At 47.6% G+C, this 11956-nt stretch overlaps 1 protein-coding gene across 2 annotated transcripts in view; it reads right to left on the bottom strand.

Annotated features, from left to right (window-relative positions):
- The window catches only part of LOC119168853 (uncharacterized), a 174132-nt gene that overhangs the window by 33983 nt on the left and 128193 nt on the right, over positions 1–11956 (bottom strand). The gene's annotated exons all lie outside the window — the stretch shown is intronic.

Genomic DNA, 11956 nt, shown 5'->3' on the forward strand with positions numbered 1-11956 from the left:
ATTTCATTTTCTTGAAGCTCTCAAGGTTTTCCGCTGTCGGCGAGTTCCGCAGCAACCTCCATGCCCTGTTCTGTTCCTTTCGCGCATTCTGACACTCAGTATTCCACCACGGGACGTGTCGTTTGCCGGGCAGTCCAGATGTTTGTGGAATGCACTTGGCTGCTGCGTCAGTAAGAAAGGCCGTAAAGTACTGCACAGCTTCATCTATGCCTAATCCGCATATGTCAGTCCAATTTAAGTGAGTAAGCTTTTGAAATTGTTTCCAGTCAGCTTTGTTTACCAGCCATTTGGGAAGATGTGGAGGACATTCATATATTATAGGTGTACTCAAAACTAAAGGAAAATGGTCACTTCCGTATGGATTATTTATGACTTTCCACTGAAGTAATGGTACTAGTGAAGGAGATGCGATACTGACGTCTATGAAAGAGTAAGTTTTGTTGGCAAGGTTATAGTATGTTGCCTCTTTCCTATTCAACAGACAAGCACCTGATGAAATGAGGAATTGTTCAATGAGACGACCTCGTGCATCACAGCGAGAGTCACCCCACAGACCATTATGTGCGTTTAGGTCCCCAAGGACCAGATAAGGTTCAGGTAGTTCGTCTATTAAAGACTGGAATTGGAAGTTTTTCAAGACGGTGGTGCGGAGGTATGTACAGAGAGCAGACAGTGACAAGTTTGTTTAGAATAACTGCTCGGACAGCCACCGCCTCGAGGGAAGTTTTAAGGGGCAATTGTGTACATGCTATACCTTGACTAACTATAACCGCTACACCACCGGATGGTGGCATGGCATCATCCCTATCCTTTCGGAAGATTACGTAGTTACGTAAAAAGTTTGTGTTTGTTCGTTTTAAGTGTGGCTCTTGTACACACAGCACTCTTGGATTGTGTTCATGGAGGAGTTCTTGTAAGTCATCGAGGTTTCGAAGAAGGCCTCGGATGTTCCACTGTAATATTTCTGTCTGCATGTTTAAACAAGAGAGATGCTGCTGCGTGTACAAAGAGTATCCTGTGTTGGAGTGAGCTCGTTAATTCAGGTGGCAGGACGGTCGTCCGGCCCCGTTATTGGTTTTTTGCTTTTCTTGGCGTGCTCCAAGGAGACGCGCCGCTCTTTCGGTACCAGGGGTACCGTTGTATCCATTGCCTCCTCAGAGGCACTGGATGCCCGCACATGCGAGCTGGTGGTTTGGATTTTAGGCCTCGCCTGGTGAGGTGAGGCCTTGAGACAAGAGGACCCCGGAGTCTCCGGCCCCAATTTGCTTGGAGGCGGAGTAGACTGAACTACTGCCGCCTTGGGGGCAGGCACCACAGCCGACAGCTCGCTCTGCGCTGGCCGAAGGGGTGGCGAGGGCTAGTGCGGCGTTGCCCCCTGACGCACAGCATCAGCATATGTAGCGCCGTAAAATGGCGACACTCTTCATCTTGTTTCTTTAAATGTGATGTTCTCTTTAATTTTCAATGTGATAATTTCTTTTTCTTTTTTCCAAAATGAGCAAGACCGTGAGTATGCGGCATGATTTCCGCCACAGTTCACACAGTGTGATGATTCTTCGCAATTGTCAGAATTGTGGCGTGACACTCCACATTGTGCACAAGTTTGGTGACCACGACAGCTTTGTGATCCGTGGCCATACTTCTGGCATTTAAAACAACGACGTGGTTAGGTATGTATGGTCTGATCAACGTCTTCGTGTACCCTGTTTGAATACTTTCTGGCAGATTACTGGAAGCGAACGTGAGTATTAGGTGTTTCGTTGGTGTTACCTTGTTGTCTCTTCTAATGATGATTCTTTGTACGTTGGTCACATTCTGACTCTTCCACCCCTCCAGAAGTTCCTCTTCGGTCAAGCCGAGCAAATCAGCATCAGATACTACTCCACGGGTTGTGTTCATAGATCTGTGTGGCGTGACAGTGATGGGAGTGTCACCAAAAGTTGAAAGATTCTGTAGCTTTTCAAACTGTTCTTTTTCTCGAACTTCAAAAAGGAGGTCTCCGCTGGCCATTTTGGTAACTTTGTACCCGGCTCCAAGAGTTTCTGTGAGACATCTGGCTACTACAAAGGGGGATACAGTTCTGGCTTGCTTGCTGCTTATCTCATTATGTATAACATGAAAATGGGGGAAGTTTTCACTTGATCGGTTGAAAAAGCCTAAGTCTTCGGTGCGTACACGCTTTAAGGGGGTACGATCACTTAATAAGGGAAATGCTCTATGCATGCCAGTTTAATTTTCTTCAAAAGCGTTGGCGGCCACCCACCACGGAGCCCAACAAGGGGACGCTACAAGTTTGCGGATGCTAAAACCTGCAGACGCCAGCCGTACAACGCTACTATAACCCAATGCATCTAGACCAAGGTGGGCTATTTGCACAGGGTTAACCCTAGCCGCCAGGAAGTTTGGAAGTAGACAGAAGAGAGTAGAAGACAGGACAGATAAATAGTGAGAGATAAAGACGAAGATGTAGGGAGAGAGAGATAGAAAAAGGCGACTGCCGATTTCCCCTGGGTGGGTCAGCCCAGGGGTGCCGCCTACGTGAAGCCGGGGCCAAAGGGGTGTGTTGCCTCTGCCGGGGGGCCTTAACGGTCCAATCACCCAGCGTCGGCTCAACCCCCCAGGATCCCCTTTTCCCCGGACACGGCAAAGCCACGCACGGCTAGGCGTGGGAGGGAGTAGAAACTCCCCCGTTAGCTCAGGTCCGTGGTGTCGCTACACACCAAACGCCTACTTGCGCAGGCGCCCCTGCGGGGACCAGCCCCCGAGTGTGCCAGCCATTGTCGTCGCATGTAAATTTTGTTAATACCCGTAAATATAAGTTTCCTTGTAAGATTATTGGTGGAGGTGCTGGGTACGCCTACCTGGTTCTCCGGGCAAACCAAATCGGAAGTCACCATCTTCATTTTCCTGCAATGGCTCAACAGGCCAACCCACAAGAGCAACAGCAGCTGCAGCAGCAGCTGCCTTCTCTGATTCTCCTGCCTCCACGAGACCCCGGAACCTTCTCGTGCGCCGGCAAGGACAAGGTGAATGTAAAAGATTGGGTCGCATCATGCGACCTTCGAATAACATGTCGAATAAAGCGTGGAACGTGTTATTTGAAGGTCGCAGGTTGGGTTCCTGCCCACAGCAAGTTATCTTTTCACCCACTTTTCTTTCTTCACATTTACAATACATTACATTACATTACCTATGCATAACAGCAATGAGTAGTTTTTCATCACGTTGAAGCTAAAAAGATGTACGGTATCGATCATTGGTGGTTACATTTCACCGAGCGGGAGATTTGATGCTGAACACCTGAAACTTGTCATTGACTCGAGTCAAGGACTTCACGTCATCGTAGGTGACTTCAATGCACAACACCATCTTTGGGGCAGTAGTGTCATAAGTACTTGGGAAAGACAACTCCTAGACTTCACAAGCAACAATGACCTTTATATTCTAAACGACGGACCACCGACATATCTCCGTGGCGCAACGTACAGCAGCTGTCTCGACTTAGCTATCGCTTCTCAGTGCCTTTCAACATATGCCGTTTGATGCGCAGACGTTGAGACATATGGTAGTGATCACATTCCTACTTACATACAACTACGATGGTATACTGGCGTTGCAAGCATTCGAAGGCGATGCACAGATCGGGAAGCTTTTCAAGAAGCGCTAGAAAAGTCTTGTAGCTCTATAGTTTCTCCGACAGAAATTAAAGAAAGAATTGCCACAGTAGTACAGACCACTACACGAGTTGTCACAACATCTAATTCCAGGAAGCCGGTTAATGTGGTATACGAAGAGCAGTGGGCAGTTTGTCGTCGAGCTGAACGCAAATACAGGCGAACGAAATCGATTACAGACCTAAAGACCTCTTTAACGTGCAAAAGAAAATTCAGAGGTACTTAGGAAAGCTTGGCCGCCAAAACTGGAAGTCATTTTGCACCACCCTGGACCCACAAAAACCACTGTCTAAGATATGGCACATGGTACGAGCTCTAACATCTTCTCCTCAACAACTGCGTCGTTTCTGTGAATTGGCCATCATAAGAACATGCAGTGAGAAACAGATCGCAGAGGAATTTTGCATGCACCTCTCCGGCTCTGCAACGACGCATGGCTCACTGCTTGGGTGCGCACCCCCTACGGCCGACGTCTGTCTCGATCATCCTTTCACGCTGCAAGAGCTTCATGCGTCTATGTACACTTCACAACGTTCTAGTGCACCTGGGCCTGATGGAATCAGCTATGCTACCCTGCGCCACCTTAGTCCTTGGGCAATGGAAGAACTGCTGTCTCTGTACAACCTTTCTCGGGCATCTGGAACTGTACCGGCACACTGGAAAACTAGCAAGATCGTGGCATTGCTAAAACCTGGCAAGTCTCCCCGTGATATGCTATCCTACAGACCTGTGGCCCTAGCAAGTTTTGTAGGAAAACTGAAGGAACGAATGGTTCTGATGCGCTTGGAATGGTTCCTAGAGAAGCAAAGAGTATATCCAGACGCCATGACTGGCTTCTGGAAGGGAAGGTCATCAATCGACAGTGTGATTGGTTTAGTAACAATCGTTGAACATCAGGAACGGCACCGCCGATTAACGGCTGCAGTATTTCTTGATATTAAAAGTGCATTCGACAATGTTCAGCATGACGCCATTCTAAATGCTCTTGAAGACTATGGCACTGGTGGCCGCATGCATCAATAGATAGCCAGCTATCTTCAAGAACGAACTATATTTATGTCTACTGCTGACGGTGATACAAATAAGCATCCTGTCTATCGTGGCGCGCCTCAAGATGGAGTCCTGAGCCCAACATTATTTAATATCATACTTGCTAGCCTCGTTAAAAAGCTCGTTAAACTAGGAGGCAAAATCTCAGTGTCTGTGTACACAGATGACATTTGCACTTAGACCACGAGTCTAACACGTTCTCAAGTACAAAAGAAACTACAACGTGCAATATCGACAACGTCTGCATACCTCAGTACCTGCGGACTGCAACTGTCACCGACGAAAAGTGCAACCCTGCCATTCACAAGAAAATTCATGGCTTGCTACCTTATAGTGATCAATAGGAACACAATACCTTCGGTAACTCATCACAAGTTCCTCGGAGTAATCATCGATTGTGATTTGTCTTGGTCGAAGCACATCTCATTGCTAAGAAAAAAACTAGACAGCTCTGTCCAGGTCATTTGCCATATGTCTGGGATATCATGAGGACCATCGAAATCATCTCTTCTGCAGCTATACCAGGCACTCTTTATTGGATACTTTCGCTACAGTGCTCCTGTTCTGTTCCGTGCTCGCACATCGGCTGTACGTACACTCGAGGGAGCTCAGGCACGTGTCCTAAGAATTTGCCTAGGAGTACCTCGATGCACTTCTACATGGGGCACTATTGCAGAAGCACCTGCTTGTCCAGCTTGTGTTTATCTTCAACACAAACCACTATGAGTACATCTGAGGCTACTGACAAGGCATCGAGACCATCCTCTGACAGACACTTTTAACACACGACCCAATGCTGCATATTCAGAAGCTGATATGTCGCACCGAGATCTGCTGCCTTCAAATTATGCACCACATGTTATCTCCGACATACCACTCTGGACAATTTCTAAGGCGATCGTGCAACTTTCAATCCCAGGAATAACTAAGAAGTCAAAAATACCAACCGCTGGTCTTAAGCATTTCACTTTGTCATATATTGACTATTTGTATGGATATACAATACACATTTTTGCAGATGGCTCTGTCATGCAGACCTCCTCAGCAGCAGCTTTCACTGTGCCTCAAATGGGAATCACTCAATGCTACAAAATAGCACACCGGATATCACCTACTGCCACCGAGCTGACCGGCATCTGACAAGCTGCGGCTACATTTTACAGCAGCGTCCAGCCAAATAGACATTATTTTGCGACTCCAAGCTGGCACTTCAGCTAATTAGAAACTACATGAAACAAGACACTGCATACAGTCCTCTAGCATGTGACATAATGAATATGTTGAACGAGGCATTTCAGTCTAGACATATCGTTGCGTTGCAATGGATTCCCTGTCATTGTGGCATAGCTGGAAATGAACATGCTGATGCAGAAGCGAAAATGGCACTCACTAGTGGCGAAGTGATATCAATTCACTTTTCCCGATATGACATCAACGCCTTGCTGTCTAAAGGTATGAAGACATTTATGCAAGGACAATGGAATGATCCGGATTATCGCCACAAGCACATTTACAGGCTTGACTCTTGTCATGATTTTCGCCTCCCGTTCCGACTAAAAAGAGACAAAGAAATGCTGCTACATAGACTGCAGCTGGGTGTTACATACACGCGACGATACTTATGCATGATTGGACAAGAGCAAAATCCTAACTGCATCTTGTGTAACACTCCAGAAGCTATTAATCACATCCTGTGTGCGTGCCCTTTATACGCAATTGAAAGACAATCTCTTAAGTGCCTCACAGATGACCTAGACTGCCAACACTTTTCGGAAGAGAAACATTTAGGTCCTTGGGAACGTGTGGGTCACGCCCCACACAGTTTAAAGGGCCCGCTCGCATTTTAAAGCAAGACAGGTTTAGATTCCCGCCTTTAGAGAATCTGCTAATGTAGAGACTTTTGTGCGTGTACTACACCGAACGAGACATTGTGTGCAGTGACCCATTGTGCTATACTACAATCACCCCTCATCATACCCTTCTCTTTCTTTCCTTTTTCCCCTCACCCCCGTGTGAAGTAGCAGGCCAGAAACCCGCTTTCAAGGCCGACCTCTCCTCCTTCTTTTCATTAAACACTTACTCCTTTTTCTACATTACAATTCGGTCCAATAACTTCCCATGTATAACTTCCCCCTTTCACTTTGTCATATATCGGTGCTGTCCTCCTCCAGCGCGATGACACTTCACGTGAGAGCGTAGTTGCGTATGCCAGCCACGCACTAACACCTGCGGAGCAGAACTACTGGATAACAGAGCAGGAATGTCTCGCTGTCGTTTGGGCCATCCAGAAATTTCAGCCTTATCTGTATGGACGCCACTTCACTGTGGTTACCGACCACCATGCCCTAGGCTGGTTGTCCTCGCTGAAGAATTTGTCTGGGGGCCTCGGTCGCTGGATACTGCATTTGCAAGAGTACACTTTTGACGTTGTGTACAGGTCCGGCAAACAGCATCAGGATGCTGACGCTCTCTCTCGCTGCCCTCTGCCACTTTCATCTCCAACCACGCATCCTCAATGCCCCTCAGGTAATCCAGCGGCTTCCTCTTCACTCACGTTATCACCCCTGGCAGTTGCTGAGTCACTATCTTGAAATAGCAGCGCCCAGTTTGCCGCGTACCAACGTGATGACCCCTACTGTAACCGCATCATCGGATACTTGAATGGCTCGCCTTCTTCACCTAATGCCAGACTACGTCGTCAGCTACGGCTGTTCAAGCTAGAGAACAATGTCCTGCAACACTATACTTACAATGCGGATGGGCATCGGTGGGTGCCAGTACTTCCCCGTTCGCTGCGAAAACAAGTTCTCGGAGTATTGCACGACGACCCATCAGCTGGAAAATTAGGATTTCAAAAGACCTACAACCGCGTTAGGAGCCGTTTCTTCTGGCCTGGTCTTTCTACCTTTGTGGCTAATTATGTCGCTTCTTGCGCACTCTGTCAACGCCGGAAACGACCAACTTCAGCTCCTGCTGGCTTATTACAACCCATTCCATGTCCCGACACACCTTTTGTCGTTGTCGGAATAGACATCGTCGGGCCACTTCCCGTAACGCCAGCGGGCCACCGCTGGATCGTCACAGCCGTCGACCACCTCACACGATATGCGGAGACCGCTCCTCTACGCACTAGCTCTCCCTCAGACATTGCCGCCTTCTTTTTAGAAGCCATTGTGTTGCGTCATGGTGCACCTCGCGCGTTGTTGAGTGACCGAGGCAAGGCCTTCCTGTGAACGATTCTCGACGAAATCCTAAAAACTTGTGCCACAGTTCATAAGACCACATCCGCTTACCACCCGCAGACAAATGGGCTGACAGAGCGAATCCACCGGACTCTAATCGACAAGGTATCTATGTACATTGGACCGAACAACGATAATTGGGACAAAATCTTGCCGTTCGTAACATCTGCACACAACACCGCTGTTCAACAAACCACCGGGTATTCTCCTTTCTTCCTCGTCTATGGTCATGCGCCGACATTCACCATTGACGCCTCTTTCTTCAATGTAATGACAAAAACGTCGACGACTACGCCAGAACATTTCGTCTCCAGGCTCGCTGAGGCACAACAACGTGCTCAACTCAACACGGAGGCCAGTCAACAAGACCGCAAGCAACGCTATGACAGCTTTAGTCGAGACGTCACTTTCCGTTCTGGAGATGAAGTAATACTTTGGACGCCTGTTCGCACACCCGGATTGTGTGAAAAGTTTCAGTCACGCTTTCTGGAACCTTACGTTATTTGCGAACGAACATCTCCTGTCAATTACCTAGTCACTCTCGTCGAGGGTTCCTCGAACCGTCGTTATCGTGCCTCCGAGATAGTCCACGTTTCACGTCTTAAACCCTTTGTTCGCTGTACCTTTCCCGCCTAGGTCTCGGCTGGGCCGGCCGCTCAGGTGCGCGGGGAAAATAAGTGTGAGCATTATTTATGCGTCCCATCTTTTCATCTGTATATACTCATCATCACCAGTCAAGTTTAGGTTGTGGGGCACATACTCGAGTCAATAAAGGAGAGTCTTGAGTGTACTCGAGGACATCTTACAATATATATATTTGAGCCCACATATAACGGCCCCACTTAAAACGAACAATATTCGCATGACTGTGAAAATATGCATCGGTTCAATGGCACAAAACTGCACTCACAACAAACGTCTCCGAGCGCCGCTAATCGGTTACAGCGAACGAATTTGGCACTCTGCCTACTTCCCACGAAACCACTTTCGACCACCGATCAGGCATCGACGAGGTGCCCATACATTCTTATTGTTAAACACTGACCCTGCCTCGCACCCCTCTAGTTACCGCTCTCCCCGACCGCTTTTTGTTACCACCCCTCTGTCCTTTGTCCACCCCCCTTCCCATTATTCTGAGCACCTCGCATCGCCAGGCGAGGCCCGTGTTTTCACACTGCCACCGATCTTTCGAAGACCTGTTGGCCATCTACCCCGTTTTTGATCGCTGGTAATGTGGCGTCACCGTCCTGGAGTGACCAGACCATTGGCCAACATCGTCGGCCACCAACTATATCCGATTGTCTGCGCCTAGTGCACGCGCGTACGCTACCCCACCGACTCTGATAATTTGCAATCCGTTTTGTGTTTAGGACTTATTCTTGCTCACTTCGTACTCGGCTCAGCATGCCCTCTGCACGCGTTCGGAAGCACAAAAATGGCTGGTAGTTTGCGCGGAACGAATAGCAAAGTATCGAAGTTCCTGAGGCCACGCAAACCCGCCGGCACAACAAAATGATTTTTTGGCCACGGCCATCGATTCTTTGAACACCGCCGCGCGCACCTATGCAGGCGGCTGTGCTTTGACTTCTGCGCATGTGCACTTTGTTTTTCTACATTTTCTACGTGCAAGTTTCTATGTTTTTCTACGTGCGAGTTGCGCGTTTTGCGGATTTTTCAAGCAAGCTACCCAACATGCCTCCTTCCCGTGGGTTTTGGTTTTCAAGGTCGCCCTCCCGCCGCATCCTCCCCTCTCTTTACTCTATCGCAACTCCTTGCCCTTCTCTCGCAAATCTGCTCTCCTCTCTTGATGACAACCCCTCGCCCGTCTCCACCGCTCCGCGATGCCAGCCACGCTGGCTCGAATTAGTTTCATTTTCTGACTGAAAACGGGCCCAGAGCTCTTCCACGCGTTCTGGCATGTGTGTCGCATGTGTGCGTCTTGCTCGCTCTTGATGTGCGTGTGTGGTCAGGATGGCAGACAGGAGGACTTGCACGCTTTTTCTGGCCGCTCAGCAAAACGTCGAAAGTGTGACCGCTTGGCTTGAGCATAATCCGCGCGGTAGGTGCTGCGTTGCGGAGCGCTTGCTCATAGCTGTTGACCACTTGGCAGCCAACTTGCCGCTTTGGGAGTCCCGACATTCAGCTATGGAGATGGTGAAAATTTCGTGGGTGGTGGTGACAGCTACATGCGTGCGAAACTGTCTTCGTGAGGCCGACTTCGTTGACGTCGGGCCCGATGTCGAGCCTCAAGCTTCCGAACAGGATCACTCCAGCAGCGATTTGTTGCAGCGCGTCGTTGACTCCGACCTGGAGAGCAGGTGGGACATCTATAGCGATGGTTTAATTACGGCCGATGATGATGCCGACACTGCGGGACCGTGCACGGATTAGGGCATTGTGAATGAAGTATGTGGCGAGAGCGATTTGGAGGAATCAGATTGCGAGAACGATGAAACTTTAGAGCCAATGCCTCACGCAGCTTATGCCACAGGCCTCGGCGAACGAGCACTCTGCCGTTTTATATGAACTCGAGACCGCCCTTATTATTTCTGCTCTTCGAAACTCGTGCATCACGGACTTTTTAGGGCAAAAAAAAGCTTGTGTTTTCACTCGCAACTTTTTTTAAAGCTGTGTTCTATTTACTACGAACTTCGGGATACAGCAAACGAATGCCGTGTCAGGCTCCGGTTCATCATAAGCGGGCTCGACAGTATGTGTGTATATATATATATATATATATATATATATATATATATAGTGTGAGTGTGTCTGTGTGTAAGAAAAGGCACAAAGAAAAATAAAGGAAAAGAATAAACTTCAAGGCACCCGACTAGGGAATGTAAGCAGCAACCCCTCACCGTACAGCGCGCTGTTTTAACCCCTCAGCCAAATGCCATGCATGCGTTGACTTATAAAACAGAAAGCTGTTTATAATAATGGCAAGTGCTTTTACATGTTCTTTAAATTTGAAAACTGCCCTTGAGGCACGCACAAAACAAGGGCCCCTTTTTGTATCTACTCCTGATGCGGAACGAAGAAAAAAAAAAGAACGCCGTGCACACCTTGCGTCCGACACCACCCCGTGGCAGGACGCAGAGGGGTTATTCTACGCACCGCACTTTAAAAGAAGAGATAATAAAGAGAGTCAGGTTCTGTGTTGTTGTCATTTGCAGCGCATTCCTCAAACACAATGGCGTAACAACTGTGATAGTTACGCCTGAAGAAGGACCCGAACTGGTCCTGAAATGTCAGGTCAGTTTTAGTTTTTAATTTTAGCATTAGAAACTTGGAACTAAAAGTGGCTGGAGAGTTTAGGTGATCATTTGTATCTTAGTTCACGCTTGTACTCAGTTTACTTGCGCATACTTTTGGAGCGCCCTTCTTTGTGATCCAGCGGGAAGCTGCAAGTATCAAGCTGCTCGTCGATTTTCGTGAAAATTTTGATTTCTTAAGATTGTATTTATTGCTTCACCTTTGCAGTGAAACTGTGACTATTTCGACAATTACACTTTCATGTATTTCAAAAACATTAAACAAACATACGACAACTATTGAAGAAATATTCTATTTAATTCACGGTCAATCTTCCATAAACTTGCACCTACAATTTTGCTATTCACGCTCTACTTCTCACCCTTTTCTGTTGACATTAGACACCGCAAGAACTTTGCTAAAGTGAATGCCCAATGCGGTTCTACTGCACTTACTCTCGTAATGAGCTCACCTTTTTTACACAAATGTTGAAACCAATTTGGCAGGAGGGTTCATTACGTGGGAAAAAAAATTCACAAGAGTTATAACAGTAAAAATTTGACATGACATTATCAAGAAACTCCCTGTTCAACTGCTGCTGGGTTTCTATTCAGTTGAAGGATTATAGAGCTTCTATTCAAGAACTTTGCTCTCCACAAGAAAAAACTGTCCTTGCTTTGGCCCACATAATATGGGATGATTCTTTTTTGTAGCGCAAAGCTCTTCTTGTTTTCTCCA

The sequence above is a fragment of the Rhipicephalus microplus genome, chromosome 3 (genome assembly GCF_043290135.1).
Source record: "Rhipicephalus microplus isolate Deutch F79 chromosome 3, USDA_Rmic, whole genome shotgun sequence".
NCBI lineage: Eukaryota > Metazoa > Arthropoda > Arachnida > Ixodida > Ixodidae > Rhipicephalus > Rhipicephalus microplus.